General features: G+C 44.8%; 1 protein-coding gene and 1 pseudogene across 6 annotated transcripts in view; both read left to right on the top strand.

The window, feature by feature from the left end:
• Positions 1 to 1,075: 1,075 nt before the first annotated feature.
• Positions 1,076 to 9,482, top strand: LOC149331196 (monocarboxylate transporter 3-like; annotated as a pseudogene).
• A 1,333-nt stretch (positions 9,483 to 10,815) lies between these two features.
• The window catches only part of LOC149331195 (monocarboxylate transporter 12-like), a 32,194-nt gene continuing 16,990 nt past the window's right edge, over positions 10,816 to 26,019 (top strand). For 2 of the 6 annotated variants that reach the window (XM_089556375.1, XM_089556376.1), the window contains exon 1: positions 24,961 to 25,239. The gene's annotated coding sequence lies outside the window, so the exon portion shown is untranslated. Of the gene's footprint in view, positions 10,929 to 18,989; positions 19,960 to 24,960; positions 25,240 to 26,019 lie in introns of those variants that run through there. The other 4 variants (XM_089556380.1, XM_089556377.1, XM_089556379.1 and 1 more) reach the window with 4 other exon arrangements.

Genomic DNA, 26,019 nt, shown 5'->3' with positions numbered 1-26,019 from the left:
TTCTGTCCTGCGACTCGGGTGCAGGAGCGTGGTGCTACGACTAAGCACGCCTGTGATCGAACCTTCTAGGCAGCCATGTGTGCGCTCTGTGCTCGAGGATGTTGTAGAGGGGACATCGTCTGACCAGGTACCGTGAATTTTATGTCTCATATGATGCTATGTATTAGTCTGCGGCGCGGAGCATTTACTGATGTGCCCTTTAGCGCCCCGGCTCTCTTATTTTATTGAGGTGTTGTGACAGCCAGAATCTTTTAGCGACTACAGGTAGCCATGGCTCAATAGATCCGAATGCAGGGGAAAAGGCAGATAATAGTGTTTTAAATAAAAGCTTTCGAAGCGAAGGACATTTTTCTGACACTGTGGCGATAAGACAGCATCAATATTAATTTTCATGACAGCCCTCGCTATCAGCGACGTGCATGTGCCCCACGCTCAAGTGCAACTGATCCTTGCCTGAAAGAGCAGAAGCCTGAACGCTAGTTTTTATGTGCACCAACTTTTTCTCTTAATAGAAAGATGTATTCACGACGAAGGAATGTCCTGGGTTATTGGATGAAAGTAGCTTTTTATATACGAAGGTGATTAATTACAAACGCACATCTAGTATCGGATATCTCACAACTTCGCACGGCTTATAGCTAGTCTGCATTGATGTAAAAGTTCTCGCGATAATGACGACACACACACTGGGGACCAGCAGCATGTTTGTGTAATTCGCTTACCGCAAGCTGTTACAATGTGCGCTCAGGAAGCTATGCGTGTGCAGCTATCAAAGAAAGTGACAATGTGGAACGCATTCTGTGAAAGTATTGCTGCTTTTGATGACGCGGAATAGATGTTTTCTAGGCATAGTTAAATAGAGAAAATGTAATTGCCTTGGACGACACATGGGCACATTACCTACGCTGAATAAATATGATTTTAAAGGAAGAAAGGCACTCGCATGTCTGTTGGACCTTGCTGTTTTTGAAAAAAAAAAAAAATATATGGTAGAAGTAAATGACACTATTTATTGTTTTACTCCATTCTTTTACGCAGCCTCCAACCAATTTAGGCTGGACCAGTGGTGGAGCAGATGAGCGACCCCGTGCAGCAGAGGGCCCTGAAAGAGGACCGGCTGTTCGGTGTTGACTCACGATGAAGCTGGGTGACGGCGGGCTTCCTGAGCTGGCATTTGTCAATGGCCCTGGTCACGCCACAATCCTTGGGAGTCGTCTTTTACGGAATCCTCCAGAGCTTCAGCGTCTCCAGGGAACAGGCGGCGTGGCCTCTTGTACTCAGTGCAAGCCTGGGCTACTTAGCAGGTATACGTACGCTCACAAATACCCGATTTATTTGCTGCTTTCTGCAGGTTTTCTGATTTTCTATAGTAAAAAAAAATATTTTGGCGCATCTGCAGTCTGGTGTGTATTAGAAAGTGTAAAGACCAACTGCTAAACAGAACACCTTTTCGCGTCACATAGGTATTGCTCGAGCTACTCAGTACTCACCTACGGGGAAGAAACGTGGAGGCTGACAGAGAAGGTTCAGCTTATGTTAAGGACAACGCAGTGAGCTATGGAAAGAAAGTTATAGGTGTAACGTTAAGAGATTGGAAGCGGGCTGAGTGGGTTAGGGAACAAAAGCGGATTAATGACATTCTAGTCGAAATCAAGAGGAACAAATGGGCTTGGGCAAGGCATGTGATGCGAAGGCAAGATAATCGCTGGTCTTTAAGGGTAACAGAGTGGATTCCAAGAGAAGGCAAGCGTAGCAGGGTGCGGCAGAAAGTTAGGTGGGCGGATGAGATTAAGAAGTTTGTGGGGATACGGTGGCCGCAACTGGCAAAGGATAGGGTTAATTGAAGATACATGGGAGAGGCCTTTTCCCTGCAGTGTTCGTAGTCAGGCTGTTGATGATGATGATTACTGCGCTTACTATGGTACAGTTCACTCTCAGCCTCGGGCATGCTTCAGATTTTGAACCTCACGCTCACTCCACTGTAAAAATTTATAGAATAATAGAAAGAGTAAACCGGATGATTTAATTTTCTTTAGCAGCATCCCTCGCCGCCTAAATTTACTAAGGAGTGGAGTGCTTCTCTGGGCAGAAGATAGTACAGCGTGTGCGCTCCAACCACGAAGCCGCCCCGGTGGCTGAGGGGTTATGGCGCTCGACTGCTGACCGCGAAAAACGCGGGTTCGGTCCCGGCATCGGCGATCGCATTTAGATGAAGGCAGAATGCTCAGTGGCCCGTGTACTCTACGATATCATTGCAGGAAGAACCCCAGGTGGTCGAAATTATCTGGAGCCCTTTACAGCGGCATCCCTCAGGGTCTAAGTAGTTTTAGGCCGTTAAACCCTGCCAACTACTGCATCCAGTGGGCAGGTGGTACATTCACCTACCCGCTCGACTGCGATTTTTTTTTCAATTTAGTAATTTAGTAATTTTAATTTAGTCTTCCTTCTTTTGGAACATTCTTATTTATTAGGAAGCCATCCGTTACATCTCCTCAGTGTTCCTCTGCTCATTTTGGGTCGATTTCTATAGTTTTGTTTCCACAAAGATGTCCACTATGCTACGGAATTCTGCAGACTACGCGTCTTTCTTTTTGCGCTATTAATGCTATCTCAATAGCGCTGCTTTCCGTGTCTCATTTCGTTGTCTTGTATCTAATTTAAAGCAATCGTTGGCCTACAAGTTTCTCAAGTACAGATGAGTACTGGCAGAATGCAAATGCTCTGCGAAATATGCAGGGGTGTTGTAAAGCTTTTAATAACTCATTAAAACGCACTCCAAAGCATTCTTATTCTTTTTTTTTATTTCTCTCATATGATCCGGATCTGCTGTCGGGACTCGGCCAAGATATAACTTTACTAGCTCTATGTCCACTGCGCGACAGATGTCTCTCCTACTAATGTTTAAGTCTGGCGTTCGTAAGCACAGCCAACCTGACTCTTTAAAATTCGTTATCTCTTTACCCATATAAATCTCTGTCGACCCCTCCAACATTTTGTCAGATCTTGAAATTATACTTTTGCTCAAGGGAAAAGAAACGATCTTGGTCTTTTGCCAATTTGTCCTTGCATGAATAAATTCATCGTCATCATTGATTTCCTACTTTGATTAGAACGTCCATTAAAATTATATTGTGTTTTGCTTGGTTTGAATTAATGTTGATTTATTTTATATCTATATCATTACTATGCACTTTTTTTCATTTCTGGGCTGTGGTTGGTTTTGTCGCTTTGAGGTGGCTCGAAAATGTCCCCGCTACACTTTTAGCAACACCGATTTTGCTTCCTACTCTAAATAAGGCCTCCAGCAAACCACGCTAGCAGTATTGTTGTGTGGTCTGTGATCATGCAGCTTCACATTCTAGTTCCTCGGTGAAGGCTTTCCGCATGTCGTGGAGGTGAGGCTAAATGCAGTCCATAGCAATGGACAGTGGCAGCGTAATAATGCATCAGGAGAAAATTAAAACCAGCTAAATTAGCATTTGGCAGCATCACACAGTTTTCTGAATGGCTTGAGACATAGCTGCTCTTATCGTCTAGTTAATCAGGTTGACAGCCTTCCTATGTGCTGCCGCGGTCAATATGAGCTGCGACATGCAAGGTGCGGAATACGTTCAGGTCTCGCAGAGAGCGCAGCGTTGCTAGGAAATTTTTGGTTTACCCGTTGATGCAAAGAAGAAAGTACACTGAATGTTTTTTTACAGTGGATGCTCTCTCGGAACGAAGTCTGATTTATTGCGAAGCGGAAACTTAGTTGGCTCTCATCAGACGCGTTGCAAGTCATATTGAGCACATATAGAAGGCGTTTGGCGATGTTCCACACTTCTAACTCTAGCAGAAACTAAAGCGTATAGGGAACTCTACTCTCGCTACCTGGATGCCTAGCTTTCGTTCTCAACTGTCAAAATATGTATCTTACATTTCGGCTTGACCACTTTTCTAGGATACTTCATCAAGAGTCCCGCTAGGGTACCTTTTGGGACCATAATTTTATTAGTTGATTTTTGGGGCTTAAGGCCCCAAAGCGCTCAGGTTATGCGGGACGCCGTAGTTGAGGACTCCGGATTACTTCGGCCACTTGGGGATCTTTAACGTACGCTGACATCGCACGTAACAAGAAGCCTCAAGCAGTTCGCCTCCACTGAAATGGGACCGCCGCGGCCGGGATCAAACCAGAGTCTTTTCTATTATCAGTGAAGCACATAGCCACTGAACTACTGATTGATTACTTTTCTTTTTATGGCTACAGATAAACCGCTTCATATATCTTGAGAAATATTTGGTTATTTGTTTGCTTGTTTATTTATTTGAAGATATTGTCAGTTCCTGGCCGGAACTGTTACAGGAGCGGGTTGATGTAGAGGAGTTGAATGCAATCAGGTATATATTCATAAAAAAAAATTAAATAAATAAGAAGGAAGACCTCCCCGCATTTCTCATGATAAGTGAGCTGTTTGTCTTGCCCCGAAAACACCTGCTTGTACATTGCTTGTCCACGTTGATGGGCACATTGACAAACACTGAGGGCAGAGAATCGTTCAGAGCAGCTCCAAAAAGACCGTCGAAGCGCACCATCTTGTCAAGGGACAAGCAGTGAGAGATTTGTTTTTCGCCTCGGAGGAAGAAGAACCGCGTTGCATTACCAATGAAAATAACAAGTAGTTGTTTATGATATGTGCGGGGTCCATCACACTTAGCGGGAACACCGCTGCGCGGGGCTGCGCGTACGCGGAACACCATTACGACCAATCCTGTATCTCAATCGTGAAAAGGGGCAGATTACGCGAAGCACGACGTCAAGCACCAGGTGACGCGAAACACCAGTGGGATTGGGCAGGGCATGTAACGCGAAGGATGGTAACGGAGCGGATTCCAAGTGAAGGCAAACATAGCAGAGGGCGGCAGAAAGTTAGGTGGGCGGATGAGATTAAGAAGTTTGCGGGGATACGTTGGCCGCAACTGGCAAAGGACAGGGTTAATTGGAGAGACATGGGAGAGGCCCTGTAGTGGGAGTAGTCAGGCTGATGACGATGATGACCACGTCAAGGTTTCCGTTCCTCCGCGCCACTCTGCATTGATTCATGACCGCGTTAGGTGCAGCGGCATTCCTCGCGTGCGTGGCCACGCAGAGCCGCGTTCCCGTTAAGTGTGACTGACCCTGTACGTGCTTTCATTTCTCTTCGCAGGCCCAGTCATGGGGTACCTTTGCCACCGTTTCTCGTGCCAGGCTATGCTGCTTGTGTGCTCACTCGCGGCGGGTGGCTCGCTCTGCGCCTGCGGTTTCACCGACAGCATTCTGCAGCTCACTTTGCTTTACGGAGTTGTCTACGGTAAGAATGAGCACGTTTGTAGTTAGTAAAGTTTGGCTTCCGCAAAATGGAGGGGAGACTTTGGTTGCAGTGTTGAGCGTCCGTAAGGGATTTTCTCAGGAGAGTAGGTCAAAATAGTCAGGACAGAGAAGGAGTGAATACGAGACGAAACATCCCACTCGTAGACAACTGGTCAGAGAGGTCGCGACAGAGATGCACGATGTCTTAATTCTGACTCGAACCTGATTTCGTATGACTGAAATCATCCAACCCTTTTTATATTGTATCCAAAAATGCCCTAAAATTATGCGATCATTTAGATGCTTTGATGGCAAGTATTGCATTTTATTTGGCTTCGTCGATGTCATTTCCTTGTTGAGTGGAGGGTTTCCACTGAGCGTACTTCATGCTTAGATAAAATCTTTGAAAGGTAAGGAATTTTCTGCTATTCGACTCGCCACGCTTATGCCCGAGGTTCTTTCTTCAGCCGGCTGGCTAAGCACTGCTGGCATACATAGTCTTCCTACAATACCAAAGGAGAAAAACTTTTATCGGTCAGAACATCCGTGCAAGAATGATGTGTCGAGCAGTGGAGAATAGCAGCAAATCTTGAAGAAAAACTTAAAAATTGATTTGTTCTTACCAGTATTTATTTAGTAACAATGCGTATTTTCAGACGCAAAAACCAATAGGAATTCCAAACAAACGCAGTGCCTTTGAATTAAGTCTGTTTGGTACGCTCAGGAGGAAAAACGGGCGCGAAGTTGCCATGAAGTCTGTATCATTTTGTAGCGCAAGCTACATTGGCCACGAATTTGCGATTTCGCGGTGGCGGTGCTAAGAGAAGGCACAGAGAATGGCCTCGAGCCGTTGCCTAGCAACCGCCGTAGCTGGTGGACGCCGCTTGCTCGTCGCGCCATCTGGCATGACGTCACATCGTGCGCCTCTCCACGGAGCCGCCGCCGCCGTTTGGTATGACGTCACACCGCTTGCCTCGTTGTTGCGCTCGCCTCCGCTCGCCTCGCCAGTTGTGTCGCATGCCTGATTACGCGTCTGAGGATTGAAAAGGAGAGCTCGCGTGCGCCGCAACCACAGTTGAGGCGGCAGTATGGCAGAGTGCCTCAAGCGGAAAGGGCGGCGGATGCTGCCAACGTCTCCGCGTCGACATCGGCCACTGGTTCGGTTGCCTTTCGCTCCGTATGAACCGGCTCAACCGAGCTGAGCGAGTGCTTTTTTTTTCAGGGAAGCTTGGGTCTGCAATCAGAAGATGGCGAACGCTACAAGCGCGGTATATTATACCTGTTAGCTCATTTCTGCAACGCAAGGTGTGAAGGAAATTAAATTTGAATTTGCCTAAATGGCTTAATGACTTTTTCTGCCAATATTCCGCGTTGACAACTCATTTATGGCTTTGTCGGAGACATTTTAAATTACGAAATTAGTCGAAAAGCAGGGAAGGTTTGAACTCTGCAAACACCCGAGGTTAAGCATCACTAGCGACAGCAGACAGCAGATATAATATCCTAGAAATATTTTATTGCGGGAATGAACCCGCCTTCTAATTAAAACCACAGTCGTGTTTAAAACATTTCTTCTTTTATGTTCTTTAATTTTTAATCAATTATACACCAATTTCATAGCACTCTAGACAATGACGAAGGCAATGAAAGTGTTGAGATGCACCTAAATTTGCTTAGCGCAATGGTTCCTTATAATCTGCGAATACCACAGTGATTTGAAAAGAATGCTTTTCATATTATTACTAAATAAAGTGCTAAAGAGTGAGCTGTCACTCTGAATTCTTTATACTAAGTCACTAATTCCTCGAGCAAGCATTCTCATTTGGGCTAGGTAAACTCTGCACTTTTGTGCAAATTCATTCGTTTTTCTTTTTTTTTATTACCTTTGCAGGCCTGGCGCTCTCGGGCATCTTCGTCACTGTCAACGTCTTGGTGTCGCAGCACTTCGAGAAGCGACGCACGACAGCCTGCAGCCTCTTCTTTTTCTTCGCCGGACTCGACATGCTGTTCGCTCCACCCCTGACTGAACTGTTCCGCTCCACTTACGGCATCCGCGGTACCTTCCTGCTCCTTGGCGGCCTCACGTTAAACGCCTTCCCAGCAGCCATTGTACTTCGCAGCCCAGCCTGGATGAAAGACAAGAATCACTCATCCGCCAGAAAAGATGGCCAAATATCCAACAACACCGAAGTTCCAACGAGCGCAGGTCTTGAAATTCCAGGCAAGTCAAGAGCGATAGCTACCCAAGAAGATTCCGAAGGCCCATCTCATCAACTCACATCAGCAGGGTTCTTCAAGCCCTTAATTTCCGAAAGCAGCACGGAGAACGTTCAAGCTGCAAGTGTAGCGCCATTGTCTTCTAGACTACTACTTTGGAAAGACGTATGCCGTCGTAGACTTTCTGTAATACCGAAGCAGTTCTGGACGCTGTCGTTTGCCTTGATTGGCTTCAGTTTTTCTGTGGTACTCCTTGGAATGGCGATATTTCTGCTCCTGCTAATGGACATTGCGTCGGATAGGGGCGTGCCGCCGTCCCGTGCTGTGTTCCTCATAAACGCTTTTGGAATTGGCGATCTTGTGCTGACACCCCTTAGTGGCTTGGTAATCGACTCTGGTATACTGAGCCTGGAGGCCGTCATGCTTCTCGGCTTTTTGCTTCAGGCTATCGCCTACGAACTTTTCGCATGGTTGAGAACTTTTCCCGCGATGCTGGCCTGTTCGATGGCTGTAGGTGTCAGCAACGGATCCAGGATCTCTCTGCAAGCCCCCGCTCTGGTGAAGGACTTCGGGATCGACTCATTGCCTCTGCTTATGGGTGGCGCATCCTTTTGTGTTGGCATTGTAATAACGACGAGACCGTTTTTGGTTGGTAAGTAAATTGCGGATTTTCATCCTTTTTAATTTTATGTAGGTTGCGAGGAGTATGAAATAGTAACATCGATTTCAAACTTTATAATATAATCCGAAGGAACCGGTGTATTGTTTCATGTGAATGTGTTTAGAGAAGAAATAATGAATTACTTGCTAAATAAAAAATGGTATCATCAATGAATAAAAAATTCGAGTGCAAGTGCGATGCCAGTTGCGCCTTTGAGAAGTGGGGGTTCGAATCCCTCAGAAACGCAGAAAAGTTTAGTGGTCTATTTGGCTTAGTTCGCCGGAAGTGCGAAGGCCTCGCGAAAAGGTTGTAGGCGTCATCATGCCATTGCTGATCCAGCCACGGGGACGCGGAATGTCGAGTGAGAGCCCGATAATGCATTCCTGCGTTTGCAGGAAAACAATGTCAGGAGAATTGAACGCTATAAATGGAGTCGAAACGGTTAAATTAGGAACCAAAGGCAAATGAAAATGTGTGCTTAATCTGAGGAGAATTTCGAAAAAGAAAAGCAAACATACCGGACAACGCCAAAAGCGACTTTAAGAAAAAGACAAGCGAAAAGGAAACAAAAAGTGAGCCAATGACAGGAATCATTAAGAAACAAGGTGTGACGAAGATTGCTACTTTCACCAGCTCTAGGGCTATAGCGCGCGTCGCTTCTGCTGCAGAATTTATCACGGACATTTAAAGCTTCCATTGATAATGATTACTTCGTTCAGTTATCATGTTTCTGGCACCAGGATCACGAATGCTTTATATTTTCGTCTTTGGCACAATTGAAGCCTTATCTGAGAATTATTATTTTTTTTTGCGGCGCATCGCTGTGTGGCGCGAACAGATGTGCGGCGCGAACAGATCAGACCAGTTTAACCTCGAACAGGGCTTATCCTAAGTCTAATACTGTAACGAGGCGTACGCATGACCCATCAAAGCAAAAGCATGAGCCAATATGGCTAAACCCATGCTATCGCACGGCTACGTGGTTTAGCTACATTAAAACGCTCCCATTTTTTAAATGTGCTCAATATTTTTATGAATAACTTTTGAATTGCTCTCTTCAGGGAAGCCCTGGAGCTATCCCCCCCCAACGGCTTCTCAAAGCGTCGGAATAAAATGTGATATTTAATTCTCGTCCGCTCATATGCATCCTTTTATTCTTTTACAGGATACTGCAGAGATCAGCTTGGATCCTACGATCTACTCCTTCACATAATGGCTGCAGTCAACATTATTTTTTTCGCTCTGTGGGTGACGAGGTATTTTTCGACCAGGCGATAACCGCACTGATGATGCATAGTCGTGCTACTATCCCATAGTACTTATTCTGCAAACTGACAGCTTTAAGATGGTCATCAAAGGGAAAGAAGTAAAGTGTTACACTGAAAACTCGACTTTAAATTCTCATTGTATCATCCGTGCATTGCTGACTAATAATCGCATCGGAAAGGGATTCGCAGTAGCATGAAAGCTCTTCCCGATGAAAAAAAAATGAAACGAGAAGACCAAGGACGTGATTTGTTTGCAACACAAGTATGAACTACATTTCAAAAATATGCAACACCCATTGCGGCCACTTCATTTGCTTTCGCTGTTCTACATGATCACATCCACAGTAATAATTCTAATCATGTCATCTAATATTTGCCTATGGACACATAAATGCCGCATATATTCGTCATCTCACTACTGCTCCACGGAATGTGCAAGCACATTTTAAGAATACGATTTTCTGAAGTGTTCTCCCGAGCATCCTACAGGAGCACGGGTTAAATATTTCTGTGATGTGCTACGTGAACAAAATCTGTTCATTGTCTTTCACACGGAGGCGCAAGATTCCAGCATTTAAAGACACACATGCGCAGCGTCAGTACAAAAATTGTGAGACTCTAGTACATGTCTCGACTCTATAAGCACTTGACCCTTTCTTTTTCAAGTCACATGTTGAAAATGCTCCTCATGCTGCTAGAGCACGAGTGCGCCTAGCACTGTCTTCAAAATATTCTTCCGCAGAGAGAAGACGCAAGCAATGCCCTCTGTAAATAATAAACCTATATTCGTTATATCTTGCACACGACACGCTCATTCACTCTCACAGTGTGCTGCGAGTAGTTCCTAGCGGTGAGAACTTCTTTCACTAGCAAGGACCTAAATGTATAGGCCGGAAGACCAACCCTACTGTTTAAAAAGTATGACAAACGCTCTACTCGGGCGATGCATCTGATAGTCCTTTCGAAGGACACATGTAGTCAATTAGCACCCATGATAAGGGAACGCATATAGTAGGTTCACCTATGCTTGCCAGAAAGGAATGTGGTTTCGTGGCTTGTGCGCTCCGTGCTCGCCTCGCAATTTAAAAAGTCCTAAGTGCGATTCCCCGGAAGTTGGGAACGAATATCTCTTCTTTCATACCGCGGTTGCGTTATCTGGGTTTTGTAACGAGAGCTACATTGGCCGTATTCTCGCCGGTTCGCTGTGGCCGGTGGCCACACGACGAGCTGACCCGTTCCTAGCAACCGCCGCAGCTGGCATCGCCGCTCGCCGCGCCATCTGGCATGAGGCCAGAGGAGGAGCCGGTGAAACCATGTTGTAACAATAGAGAAGGAGCCGGCGTTGCATCATATATAGACAAGGAGCGGCTCGGTGGGATTCGTCGGAACGACACCAAGAGGAGGCAGCGAGCCGAGGAGACGGAGGAAGAACGAGCCGCATCCTTCGAGAAGCGCCGTGAGTACGAAGCGGCCAGGCGAGTGCATTCAGATGAGGATGGTTCGTCGTCTAGTTCGGCATCTCGTGCCAGGGCCGCGGATCAATGACGGAATGAAACCAGAAGGAGGCAACAAGCTGCGGAGACAGAAGAATGTGCTCGGCGTGTCGAACACTGACACGTATTAAGCTAAACGATAAAGATAACCACGAAGCTAAACAATAAAGATGTAACCGTAGAGATAACCAAGCTAAACAATGAGACTAACCGTACCTCTCGCTACGCACATCCAAGCATAAGTGAGTTAAGCTACAGTCACTATTTTTTTTGCGGCCACTGCTACTGGTCAGTGCCAACGCCGGTTTTCTTTGCTGACGAGCTTCATAAATCCTTTAGCATGGAAATCACTTTAGCTAACAGCCCTCTTAATGCGAAAGCGTTACTAGTCCGATTTCGAGAAAAGCTGGCGCCGTGAGTTAGTGCATAGCATGTTAGTGTGCGTACTCGCAGATGTTTGAGAATACCCTACCAATGACGAACAAAATAGGGTGACGCCGTCAAGCCGCCGTAGCTCGCACACAGCAAGTCTATTGCATTTCTTGTTTTTGTACACCCCCCTGGTTGACCTTAATGTGGCACCAGTTTTCCCTATTATTCGTACCAAAATTGCGAGCAACCGTTTGTCGCACAGCATTCCGGGTGGTGTCATACGATTTCTGGATGCATATAGCTTACGTGTGCTGGTCGTGTTTGAGGCTAGCTTAGGACAGATATTAAACCCGAGTGCTCGAGTGTTTCAGTCGGACCTTTGTTGAACCAGCGTTCAGAGGCGCGTCTTCGTTTCATTTCTGAGTTCGCAGCCTGCGTCGAGCTTGAGCGCTTACGACTACACACTAATGCTTTCACCTTAACAGCACGAAAGCAGCCTGAAGTGCCTCCTGAATTTTTTCCAGTCGCCTTTTATTTTATGGCTGAGTTCCTGTATCGCATTTGCTTACGGAAGCAGAGCAGGACAGCAAGCGCAGAAAAGAGAAAAAATCCGCCGCTACTAGTTCTTTTTTCCGCACTGAGATAAGAACGCTGTTATTTTCCGCTATTGGCTTATCTGGCTGTCTTGCTTATTATGCTAACTCCAGCTTATCGCTCTCGTGTCACCCTTGGCACTGCATCTGTGATCACGCGGTACTTTTCATGGTCTTCCTTTGACGATAAGCGCCACGCTAGGAGTTCGCTACTGTGCAAACAAAAAGGAATAAAAAGAGTGTAAGCTGTCCTCTAGCGCACTACCTTCTACCAAAGGGAGTGCGTTAGAGGAAACTTTCTCCCTGTTTTACTCCCATATCGGTGTATTTGTGTTTGGAGCCTATATTCTCCAAAAGTGAATGCGTAGAGAGGCTCTGTTGCAGCGCTTGAGTGCCGTAGCTCTTCAGACAAAATTGAATAATTATGTACTTTCGTTAGCTCTAAATTTTTTTTCTAATGCTGCTCCCAAGCCCCGCCTCATCGATCGTCAGCTCTGGACTCGAGGATTAGATCTGAAGCGAAGCAGACCTGCTCCTTGGCCTAGCTAAAGCATGGACAAACTACAGCTTGAGGCGAGAACCAAAACCTACAACTTTAGGTGAGCAAACGAAGCCGGGGCGGAAAAGAAGGTCTCCGAGTTGTAATAGCAGAAAGGACAAATTTTCACCTGCTATTTTTCAGAATATGAAAGTAAAACTTATAAATTATATATCGGCAACAGTGAGTAAGGAGCTTGAAAGAGCACTACAGGATCGAAGAAAGTAAAGCGGGCATAGCGGGCATAAGAAAAAATTAATAGCCTATGAAATACATCCAAACAACCAGACGGTGTCTTTAGATGCTTTATGCAGTGAAATTAAGAGAAAAAAGTGTGCATCAAAATGAAAATGGCCTCTTATTTGGCAGTGAACAGTACAACAATCGCACAGTACACGGGCCACTAGAATTTTGCCTCCATCGAGATTTTAGAGGCCCGTGCCCTGTCCGATACCAGAGCCCGTTGAAGAACCCTAGGCGATAGAATACTCCGGAGCCCTTCACTACGGTGCCCCTCATAGCCCGAGTCGCTTTGGGACGTTAAACCCCAATATATCAACAAACCAATACATATTCGACCTCTTTTTCACTTTGTAGCGTTCTTATGCCCTCAACTCTATATGATATTATCAGGTCCGTGCTCCCGTTCTAAGATTGGCAGCATTACATTTGGCGGGTGGAGTCACAATGGTTAGAATCTGGAGCGTTCTGGCTTCTCGTGATATTAATGACAGCAATGACTTATAAATAGTTGAATTCCCTTCAAAGTGACCGCAGCTCTATCGCTCTTATTGGAACATCGACCTCTTTAAGTGGCATGCCAAGGACTGATAATAGCTTCGAGTAAGGCTGCAAGATACAAGATAACCCGGTGTAAAGTGTATGCGTGAACACAGTGTTCACAGAAAGAAGTAGAGGACTGTAGGACCGCACTAGAAAACTTTTTGCAGTTGCCAGATAGTTCACTAAACATACGAATGCAGCCGTACGACAGCTTTTACGGCGTGTTTTTTTGTTTTCATATCGTAAATAAATTGCATGTTTTAAATGCGATCATCAGGCGTGGTAGTTTAACAGCTGAGGCAAGTCTGTAGCAACTGCCTGGACGAAAACAGATTGCAAGCCAATCGGTCACAGCCATGTTGTTGAACCCGAGCCGGAGATATCACCTTCGTTAAATGCTTCAACTAGAAGCTCTTGTGAGCTTCGTCGACGACTTCAATACATACCCCTCGAATAGTAGACAAAAATGCAAGGAAGATATTCCTAAAGTGTAAGCGCGTTGAATAATTTGTGGTTTTCAGGAAAGAGACGGAGCACAATTTCAATTGTGGACCAAGGACAGGTGAAGCATGTCATAAGCTCCTCTACGGCCCACCATTTGTAGGAAAGCACTCGAGATTACAATCTTGGAACCTCTCTTTGCGGGCGGGAGATTACGCCGAGTACCTTGACAGCTCCCTCAGATAAGGCAGGGATAGATAAACTGAGCCTTCAACTGTTCACTATGCACAGATGTTGGCGTAGAGAGGAAGCGCAACAAAACATACCTGAACGAGCCAGCGCAGGTAATGGCGTCGATCTTACGGTCTTGAATCTCCTTGTCGCCATCGCGGTGGCTCAGTGGTTATGGTGCTGTGCTGCTGACCCGAAAGACGAGGGTTCGATCCCGGCCGCGGTGGTTCAATTTCGATGAAGGCGAAGTTCTAGAAGCCCGTGTACTGTGCGATGTCAGTGCACGTTAAAGAACCCGAGGTGGTCGAAATTTCCGGAGCCCTTCACTACGGCGTCCTTCATAGCCAGAGTTGCTTGGGGACGTTAAACCCCGTGACGTCCCCATAAAAATAGCAGCTCGGCCCCATGACCTCCCCCATTAAGGACGCTGCTCACAAACTGGCTAAGCATCTTGCTGCTCATTTGGGCAACAAAGCTTATTACCAGTGCCACTTTGCTACACCACTGACGCTGGGCATCACGGTTCTTCTTAACTAACGAAGGGATGATTTCTGCGGGTAGACGCTATAGAATGAAGTATATTGAAATAATGTATAATCAGGCGACGCTTTTTGTGAACGAAAAGGATCAGCCCCTCTAGATGCATCTATATATATGCAATGCATGATGTGCAACCTGGCGCCGTAACATGCGATGACTATGTTCTTCATTAACTCGGCATCCCTTCTACACTTATTAAATGCGATATGGCCTCCGTAGGTGAAAGGAAGCAAGCCGGGCCATTTTTATCAATTAATCGGTCGACCTCAGCGAGTGCCTGATATTTACAATAATAAATTAGGAATTGAGAATTATCACCATCATCGTCTTCAGCTCGAATTTTCAACCGAGGTGGAATGTCCTTACGATGGAGAGCAATTACCAAATACTCCATGGGTACTGCTCGGAGCAACATTCATAGAATATTTTTTTAGAAATAGATCAACATAAATGATATTATTACTTCAAGGCATAAATCAGCATGCTGCAGGCGTTTTTATTAAAACTTCGGGTGCGGTACGCAGAACTGCTCTAAAACAGACCTCGAAAGTTTCAGTCTATTTGTTTCATTTCATTTCATTTCATTTCATTTCATTACCTTAAAGGCCCCTTAAAAGGGGTGTTACATAAGGGGTGGCAAGAGTAAAAGCACAAATTCACAATGACAGGAAAATTTCTACGTTATCAGTGAAAAGACTTGGGCAAGTGATGATGGCAACGTTGTTTGGAAGGCCGTTCCAGTCTGCGGCTCCACGAGGAAAGAAGGAATTAGAAAAAGTGACGGTGCGTGATCGTGGACGGGCAACTTGTAGGCGATGGCTAGTGCGGTGAGATATGCGTGCGGGTGGAAGAATATAAGGTGCGATGTGCATAGGGCTGTGGAAGAATTTGTGAAATAAAGACATGCTGGAAATGCGACGGCGGAGCGATAAGGGTGATATTCCGGATGCTGTTTTTAAGGACGAAACACTGATGTCATAAGAGTAGGATGAATGAATGAAACGAGCAGCGCGATTCTGAACAGATTCGAGGGCATTGATGAGATATGCTTGATGAGGATTCCAGATGGGCGATGCAAATTCTAGTTTGGACCTGACTAATGACTTGTAAGCTAATAACTTGACATGATGGGGAGCATGATGAAGATGGCGCTTTAGGAAACCTAATGTCTTGTTTGCTGACGATATTATATTAGTAACATGCAGGCTCCAAGAAAGATCGCTAGAGATAGTTTTGCCTAGATACTTGTATGATTGAACTAGTTGTACGGGAACTTCAGATATTACGTAAGAGAAGGTTAAAGGATTACGGCGACGGCTAATGGACAAAAGATTACACTTACGTGGGTTAAGTTCCATTAGCCATTTATTACACCACTCCTGAACGGCATTAAGATCATTTTGAAGAGAAGATTGTTCAGCGGTGGTAAGAATAGCACGATAGAGTACACAGTCGTCAGCGAACATGCGTATGTTAGATGTTACATTTGAAGGCAGATCATTAATGTATATAAGAAACAGTAGTGGGCCAAGCACAGATCCCTGTGGGACGCCCGACGTTACTGGGAGTGAGTTAGAGTTCTTATTGTTAACGGAGACAAACTGCGAACGATTAGTCAAAAATTCTTCGATCCACTTCAAAATATGGGGGTGCAAATTTAATCCAGAAAGTTTTATCAGCAGGCGTTTATGGGGTACTTTATCAAATGCTTTGGCGAAATCTAGAAAAATGATATCAATCTGTAGATTAGAATCAAGGTTAGCATGCAGGTCATGAATGAATGTGGCAAGTTGGGTCTCGCAGGAGTAACCCCGGCGAAATCCGTGCTGAGCAGAATGGAAGAAGTTATTCGAATCAAGGAATGCCATGATGTGGGTATAGATGACGTGTTCCATGATTTTGCAGGAAATACTAGTTAGAGAGATGGGGCGGTAATTAAGCGGCGAGTTCTTGTTACCTGATTTGTAGACTGGAACGACCTTCCCTTTTTTCCAGTCTATGGGCAGTTGACCTGTGAAGAGTGACTGAGCGAATAACAAGCACAACAGAGATGAACATATATCTTTGGTATTAATCAGTATTTTAGCGTTGATATTGTCAATTCCAGCAGAGGATGATATTTTAATGTTTTCTATTAGTGACAAAATTCCTGCAGAAGAAAATATAAGAGGAGGCACAGTATCTTGAATAATTGGGGGGTTTGGAGGAAATGTCGGCTCTGTTTCATTAGTAAACACGGATGAAAAGGCTGTGTTGAACATGTTGGCGCATTCAGTTTCAGAGACATTTGCACCCGAAGCATCAGTGAGGGAAACAGTACGTGTGTGCTGGGGGTTAATGACTTGCCAGAACCTACGGGGGTTAGTTGACAACATTTTAGCCAGATCGGAGTTAAAAAAGGTGCGTTTGGCTTCACGAATACTTGATAAATAAGTTTTTTCGGCTGCATAATATTTGTTCCAAGCGTTCTGACTAGGAAGCAACTTGGCTGATCGGAAAAGACGCTTCTTTTTATTTTCGAGACGTTTGAGTGTGTTTGTGAACCATGGGTTTTGAGGGTTATTTTGTATATTTATGTTTGGAATAAACCTGTCGACCAAATCTTCGATTTTTCTCTTAAACAAGGACCAGTTATCATGGATGGATCTTTGATGAAAGCTGGATTGAAATACTGGTAAAAATGCGCGAAGTTCATTATTTATTGCTGTGTAGTTTCCTTCATCGTACAGTTGGATAGTTCGTTTAGAAGTTACGCGTAAGGACGGTTTAATCGTGAAGCCGGCATGTATGACGTGGTGATCGCTGACGCCTGGTAGATGCGTGACGGAATGAACGCATTCAGGATTATCCGTTAATATTAGGTCCAGGATATTAGCGCAGTCTTCAGTTACACGGGTTGGTTCGGATATAGTTTGAACGAGGTTAAAATTAAGGCAGACGTCTAGAAATTCATTAGCATCCTTATTACCTGTAGCGGTTAGATTATGCCAGTCAATGCTCGGAAAATTGAAATCTCCGAATAGGAGAGTGCAGGTGTTAGGGTGCTTAGCTTTAATTTCATTTAATGCGTTATTAAGTTTTCGAGGGAAGTCTGGGTAGCTAGGAGGCCTGTAGCAAACGCCAATTACAACTGATTTAGGTGAAGCATGGCATAAAACCCATAATATTTCTGCCGCCGCGGTGGCTCAGTGGCTATGGTGCTCGGCTGCTGACCCGAAAGACGCGGGTTCGATCCCGGCCGCGGCGGCTGGAATTTCTTTGGAGGAGAAATTCTAGAGGCCCGTGTACTGTGCGATGTCAGTGCACGTTAAAGAACCCCAGGTGGTCGAAATTTCCGGAGCCCTTCACTACGGCGTCTCTCATAGCCTCAGTCGCTTTGGGACGTTAAACCCCAATAAACCAAACCAAACCATAATATTTCTATATCTGATGAAAGGTGAACAGCTGAGCATGATAGATTCCGAGCGGTTGCAATCAGTACCCCCCCCTCCCCTTCGGTCTGGGCGATCTTTGCGAAAAACACTGAAATTAGGCAAGTCAGCAAGGACTTCACTATCAGGAATATCACTGTTTAGCCACGTTTCCGTCAATACTAGTATGTTGCTAGCAGATGAAGTGACAATATGGGAAATAATGTCGCGCTTTGACATGAAACTCCGCACGTTAGTAAAGATCGCTGACAATGAAAGTGCTTCTTGCTGGCCATGCTTCGAACGATCTGTCGATAGGTGCTGAGATGGTTGCTATTTCACTTCTTTTACTGTTTGTGATGATTCATCGAATATGTAGCGTTTGGGACCAATGTGTAATGTTTTGAAGCGCAAAGAGAACTTATCGGATACTGATCTGGCAAAGGTTACAAGATGTTTGCGGGCGTTACGAACGGGAAGGGAGAAGTCTTCGCCAATACTGTAGTTGGTGCCTTTAAGCTTAGTTCCTAAAGAAAGGATGCTTTCTTTAGTTTTCGATGAGGTGAATTTAACGATGATTGGCCTGGTGCGATCAGTAGAGTGGCGCCCGAGGCGGTGAGCAGGCTCGATTAGATTGGGTTCGATGGCAAAATCTAGTTGAGTGGAGCAATGACGAATGACTGTTTCTTCCGAGTCTGCATACGTTTCAGTGGGGTTATTGTCAGGAATATTGTAAAATATGAGATTGTTACGGCGAGAGCGATTTTCTGCATCGTCCATACGTGCTTCAAGTTTGTCGATCTTGCAGGTAAGTTTGGTGTTTAAAGTTTTCAGGGCGTCTATCTCAGAATGAATAGTGGAAAGTGTGGCGTAGTGTGATTCCAGGGTGTCCATGCGCTTGTTTAAGTCGGTCAAGGTTGTTTCGGTAGTTTTTAGTTGATCTTTAATGTCCTGTAGATCGGAAATTAATGTAGCTTGCCCGGTAGTTAGTTTCTGGAGCTCGGAAAGTATGCAATCGTAACGGTCGGGGCCTGGGTTAGATTCGACATCGCCTGACAATAGTAAAAGAAAACGGAGAACACGTGAACACTCGGCAACAATACTACAGCAGCACAGGAGTTGAAATATTGCAACAGCGAGTTTAAGCTTACGTCAGCCAACTATTGCCTCTTAATTCACTAATTGAGGGCGACGCTGTTTGCACTGAAAGTTCACCCTATCCTCTCAACTGCCGTTCGGTCCAAGCGGAGAAAGCTAGAGTACACTTTGGCTATTTTGCGATGCGCTAGTGAATACGTCTCGTCAGAGATCTCGGTTACCACCTTTTACTGAGGTACTCCGTATGTCGAATAAAACAAGCAAGCAATGCGGCTAGCAGACAGGAAATGTGACGCGATAGCGCGCCTTAGATGACTCTGCATTTTTTAGTACTTTAACTATGCGATGCTTGCCCCTTGGCCTAAGCCTGTCGCCGATCAAATTTCGGCGATATGCAGTCATGTCTGCTTTATTCACAGTAAAAATATCCCAGCAAGTCAAAAGACAGATAATCGCGGTTAGCTGGCATTTCTCTCTTGTAGGGGAAAGCGAGAATTAACAGGGAGTAAAACAAAATAAAACAGGACGAGTTGCTTCTAGTTGTGCAACCAGAGTTAAGCTTCCGTCTTCTTTGTAGTCTGTATTCTGTTACCCTTGTTGCAGTTAGCGCTATCCACTGCAATATCTCTGTATGTGTAACGTTTACGTCGATGTTATCTTCACCTCCTTGGCACGGCCTCCAATTCATGAGCGTTAGATGCTTCCCAATGTCGGCAAAGACGGACGCACAAGAGTATCTTGAGTGTTTTCTAGGCATCCCTATCCGAATGACGCATTATACACGTTCTTCCTCCGCTGTTCTGCTTGGTATCGCCTCCTGTAGCTGTAAAGCTCATGTATTACTGCTTGCATCGCATCAAAAGTCATTCGCCTACTGTGCGCAGTTGCTTTCCGGCGAGAGACAGACTGTTGGGTGGGTAGTTTTGAGAGGTTGCCCTGCGTGCTTGAAACATCCTGAGCCTCGGAACAAGATCCTTCGTATAACCAGGTGAGTCAACGTTTCCACGTTCTGTGATGTCACTGTCTAGTAGGCATCTTCTTTTGTCTGCATAGCCAGATTGTTTAACTCGTTATCAATGTTTCCTTACCCAGGATGCTAGCACCATGTTGAAAGATGCGACATTCTATCGTGCACTAATAAGAATGACGGTTCTTTGCTGATATCCTTAGAGGCGTTATACTTCCCCAAGAAAGCTAATGCATTATTCCCACTTGCACTTCTAATTCCTGCGCTCCCAGTACAGATTACAAGCAAACTTTGAACTCTGGTTTAAACAAGTATATGGTGTATATTCATATCGCGCTTGCTTATGACGAGTAAAAATATTTTCTTCCGAATGTTCTCAATTTGCCACATGAGGCCTTCACTACTTTTCTATGCCCACCGGCAACTTTCGTTTCTCTAGAAGAAGAAATGAGCACTACAGTTTTATTAATTGGCGTATTTAGATACCTCAGGAAAATAACATAGCTAGGTAAAAAAGCATCCTTTACGCCACCACATTGCACAAGATCGAGACCGGTAAGAAAATTTAGCCGGCTAGTCAAGTGCATACCAAAGTCACCAAAGAAATGCTTGAGAGCTTAAAATTTCTCTAGTATGCGATGCTTCATTTTTTGCGGTGACGTGCGGTTGAATTTTTTGATAAATAATTTTAACACTTCTAAAACTTTCTCGAATTTTCAGTTTCGATTGCCGCACTTACACTTAGCGCTTCGCAAACAAAGTTACGTTAGTTGACCTTTTCATTTAGTAGCACAATAAGCCCCTGCTTTCTGGAAAAAGTGAACTGAGCTGAAGGAAAGAATGCATAAAAGTGTTCATCACCGATTGCCATCCCAGAACTTGTGGAGTTTCACAAATGTAGACATAAGACAAGCGCAAAGGTGGATGCATCAGTGCAAACCATGGCAGCCAGTACGTCGATCTGGTGTTCAGCATTCGGGGTAACCATCATAAGCTAGCCTCGAATCATGAGGGTGAAATCATGACTAAGACAAGCCAATACTTCAAGAAGCATCCGTGGTTGAGTCTTCAAGTATCAACGAACTCCATGATGGCACATTTGTTGGCGACCTCATAGTCGCGGTGCGAATTGCGTTAGCTTCTGTGCAATTCGTTTGTTTGCCACGTTCTGTTTTAGTGCGTGAAGCAGAAGAAAGACGACTTCAGCTTTTCCTTCTTCGTACATGTGTGAGTTTCGTCGTGTCTGAAAAAAAAAAACGAGCGAAAGTGGCCAGCGCAGATTTCGGAGTGAGCGTTAACATCGAAGCGGGAAAATTTAGAAACAAGAAGCATTGAACGAATGTGAAAAATTTAGCGAAAGCGGTTTTCAGTTTTATTATGCTTATAGTGAAGCGTACCGGTTGCGAAGACAGCGGCACATGCATAGATGCAAATAATTTTACTTGGATGGGTTGCGCACAGCTGGCACAGAAGAAGGAGCGAAATGTTTGTTTGCCTGAACCTTTGACAATGAATATTTGTATGAATATGATGATGCTGATAATTATTCCCGGTTATATATTTTTTTTCTCGCTGTATATATCACTGACTCGCTGAAGAAGACCGATCAATACATGAATATGCAACTGCTCGATACCGTTCTGCTCCGGAGGCACCATCGGCGTCTATAAATTCTGGAGGGGATACAGAGTCATCGTACATTGCGACGGCATTTTTTCCCTTCCATATTACATACACATGGACTCATCTAGTTGTAACAATTGTATGCATAAACTCTAAGGGCTGCCTGATTAGAGATTATTTTAATAAACACAATTCTGTAGCGCCTGCCCGAAATGAGCATCTCTATGTTAGGTGAGCAAATCATGATGCTATCAAAGTAGCAATGGTAATACACATTATTGCCTAAATAGAATTCACCCTAAGTGGGCGAGGTTCATAGCCTAGAAAGCCGTCGGCCCTAAATGTAATTTTTATGGGGCGTCACAGCGTCACGGTGTTCAGACCCTTAACGTCGACGCCAGAAACAGCACTGGCTTCTGCGCGAGTGTTTTGTTGGGCTTGTTTTCTACGCCAACATCGTTGCGTGAAGAACTGAAGGATAAGTTTATCTATTTCTGACTTACCTGTGCGAGCTCTCAGGGCACTCGACGAAACTTCTTATGCGGACAGCGCGTTTCGAAGATAATAATCTCGAGTGCGTGTCCTGCGCACGGTGGCCGCCGAGGAGACAATGACCTGCTTCACCTGTCCTTGGTCCACAATTGCAATTGGGCTGCGCTTCTTTCGAGCATACAAAGTCGGCGCATAGGCTCATGGTTTTGACTTACTTCCTTCTGCTTTATTTCTCTACTATTTGATATGTGTGTGATGGAATCTTCAACCACGGTCATGTGGGCTGCTTTTTGAAGCAATTTACCAAGGGCTCCGAGACACGCTTAACACACTGTTGCGAGCTATTTTTTCAACGGGCTCTCTTTTGATTGAGTGAGTTAGGTAAATGTGTGCCAGATATTTGAATACCACGCCTGTTATCCCTGTCGAAAGACTCTGTGCAAACATACTGATTATCATAGCCGACTGTTGCGCCTCGTTACAAACTATGGCCTTTTTGCTGCTTCTTCCGCTTAAATAAAAAAAAAAAAAATTCTTACGGCCATAGGAAAACAATGGGATGGGTCGTACCCAACATTTGAAATTCTCTACTGGAATTGGAGCATGAAATGCGAGAATATGAGCATAACGGCTGCCAGCCGTTAAATTTAGAAGAGTTTTTATAGTTTTGCAAGGCTTCAGAACATGCAGGAATACGAACATTAAAATTTACTGTTCTAAACCTCCTCAGTGGCAAGAGTCAGCCAGAATCTCGCCACATACGCAAAGCAGGAGATATTTAGGTTGTTCTGCGAAACATAGCGTTATGTGTACAGATATCGGTACCTGTAGCATTCAGTTGCTGGTCAGCGCTTGTCCTTATTTCTTCTCTGTCGTCGCGGTGCTATTTTTAGTTCTTCATTGATGCAACAACTAGCTCAGTTTTCCGCTATAGGCTCTCCCCGGCTTGCGAGTTGGTGCAGGGGATCCGTTTTGTAAATATCCACCACAGGTCGCTATTATGCAACCATTCTCGCGCAGTGTATGCAGTTTTTCAAAGGCCAGTATGACCAAATATTTCCCCAAGTGCAGCATCTTGCGATCTGAGCTGAACGATTCTTCGTTTTTCGTTGACTGGAACAAGCGGCGACTTCAACAAGAAGGACAGCTTGGCACAAGAAACTGGTGAATGCGGCTTTCCCTCTGCAGGGTGACCACGTGGGGATAACAACCTTGACATGAAAGCCGTGTGCTGTTTTGTACGGCATGCATAACGTACACACAAAGTTGTGCTGCGATAGCAGCGTGAGATAGAGATTGATTAAGCAGCTCGCACTAGCCACCTCGCTGGCCAAGACAGCAGGTCAAGAGGAAGCGAAGAGAGGTGCCTGGCGTCTTCTCGGTCAATAAAGCCATGTACGACCGAAATGCGTGCGCGAACAGACCAGCACAGTGAGGAGGCTGCAAAGCCTCCTCAGTGTTATCAGTTAACGCCGATAAGCAGTTTCGCGACCACTCTAGTTGTCTCTCCACTTTGGTCGCGCCTGTACTGCGCGTGCGCCGCCCACGCCTTTCAAAGAAAAGTGCATTGTCTGGTGTGGGCTGAAGCCAGCAAAGTAAAATATATGGTACTGGCCAGCTCAATGAAATGTGAGGGGACTAAAACGGCGCAGAGAGAATGCTAAAGAGACATCTCTATTCTATTTATTCATACGGCAACATTGATATGACATTGGTATGACTGTCGTACAGAACAATTTCTAATGTTGGTACTTGTGTACGTAGCATGAAACGCAAGTGAATAATAACAGATCGGATTGCCTCAAATGGCTAACACGTAGAGGGCCAATTCCCATCGATGATTTCGCCGGATCCCGCTGAACGCCAATATATTTGCTTATTGGCCTAATGTTTAAGGAAGATCGCCTAAAATGGAGCAGATTTTAATAATTTTATTCCTCGAAATCAGTCTCGAGAGCAGAAACTCGAAGAGCTAGATATTGTTAAGCGTGGAAGACAGCTTCTAGTCAGCTTATAATTTCTTGACTCCGCTGCTGAGTCAGCTTAGCACAAAAGTTGCACAGCCACTTTTGTGCCCTTTTACATTTTAAACTGACGACAGAAAAGCAAGAATGCGCGCTTAGAGTTTAAGTGCTAACACCACACCTGCGTTCTTTTCAGGTTATTGTGAATTTTGCTGAATTGTGTTCATTATTCGTTGCCAAATTTGAGGTCGTCGTATTGACAGATAAACCAAAGCTTTGTAACATACTCATATTTCTGTTCTCGTGCTTCACTTCACTTTATTACCTTGCTATACATATAGATTTTGTTGCTTATTCTATACGGGATAGTTGAGAAATAAAACTTCAGCTTGTTTACCTTCACAGCTAATTGCGAACTTTATACATTTCAAAAATGCGGATGAGCAAGTTACTTCCTTCGACGTCGTGCTAAAATTGTTCATATGTGAGGGTAGCCTAGTGTAGTTAGGTCTATGTGTAGCGTCACACATTTCCAGATATTGATTTCAAGCGCGAATATCATTTTGAAGAGTTTGGCTAGGGAATTTCATACCACTACACCCTGTCGTGATCGAACTCAACCATGGCAGGGCATGTTATGTTTGAAAAAATGCTTTATTATGCTTGCCATCTGCAAGTTACTATATGCTGTCTTAGATCAGATTGTCAAGTCGAGTATCAGCTAAAAAGACTCAATGAGAACAGAGCTTGCCGAGTTCTTTAAAGTTACGGAACAAGTGTTAAGCATTTATCCTGTTTTCATTGCGTATTTTATTCCCCTTTTTTGTTAAAATGGGCGCTGTCGACTGCAATATCTCCACACATGTCGTGTTTACGCCAATCTTATCTCTATGTCCCTCGCACAGCCCCGGATGAACGAAGGCTGGAAGCTTCCCTGAGTCGGCAAAAGCGGGACACACACGTGTATCTTGAGTGCTTGCTAGACATCGCTCTCCGTGGGACGCATTACACGCGTTCTAACTCCGCTGTTCTCTCAGGCCTTGCCTCCTGCAGGCGAAACGCTCAGGTACTACTGCTTGCTTCGCCTCGGCAGTGCGTCGCCTGCTCCGAGTTGCTGTTACTTTCTGTTAGAGAGAGGGACTATTGAGTGCGCTGTTTATAGAGGCTCCCCTGTGTGCTTGGAGTCGACTGAGCCTAGCACAAATATCGATCGTCCATCCAGGTGAGGCAATATTTCCTTGTGCTGTGGGGTTAATCCATAGTAGGCTTCTGCCTCTGTAACCGTCGCAAGACTGCGTAACATTTTATCGATAGATTTCTCATTCGCGTGCTAGCAGGATGTAAGCAGCTACAATCCGTCCTGTAGTCAAAATAATAACATTTTGATGTTTACATGGTTAGAGGCATCACGCTTGCCCAAGAAGATTATTGCTTTTATCTCCATTTACATACCTGTGCCTGTGTCCCCATGTTCAAGTTACCTGTAATATTCCTCGCTGCCGTTATGTTTTCGCCGAAAATGCGGTTTGCATTTATATCTCTTTTCATGTGCACAGCAGTTGTGTTTTTGCCGATAAACGGTTTGCATTTATATCTCGTCTCATGTACATAGCAGTGATGTTTTCGCCGATAAACGGTTTGCATTTATATCTCTTCTCATGGGCATAGCAGTTATGTTTTCGCCCAATACATGGTTTGCATTTATACCTCTTTTCATGCGCATGGCAGTTATGTTTTCGCCGAATGTATGGTTTGCATTTACATCTATTTCATGCGCGGAGTAAGAATTTTCATTCTAAATAATCTTGTTTTGTCAAACGATGCCTTCTTTCTGCGCCTAACTGCACATTTAGTTTCTATGGAAGCATTCTACACTACGTTTTTAATAACCGGAAAATCTTAATAGCAAGGCACAAGGAACGCAATTTGCTCAACATTGCAGCGAACATGGCCTATAAAAAGAAAAATCCGCTGGCATGTCAACTGCAATCTCCAGTTTCTC

This window comes from Amblyomma mixtum, chromosome 8, assembly GCF_055824585.1.
Source record: "Amblyomma mixtum isolate Tamu chromosome 8, ASM5582458v1, whole genome shotgun sequence".
NCBI lineage: Eukaryota > Metazoa > Arthropoda > Arachnida > Ixodida > Ixodidae > Amblyomma > Amblyomma mixtum.
The sequence above is the reverse complement of the archived record's forward strand: the minus strand, read 5'-3'. Positions and strand labels throughout refer to the sequence as shown.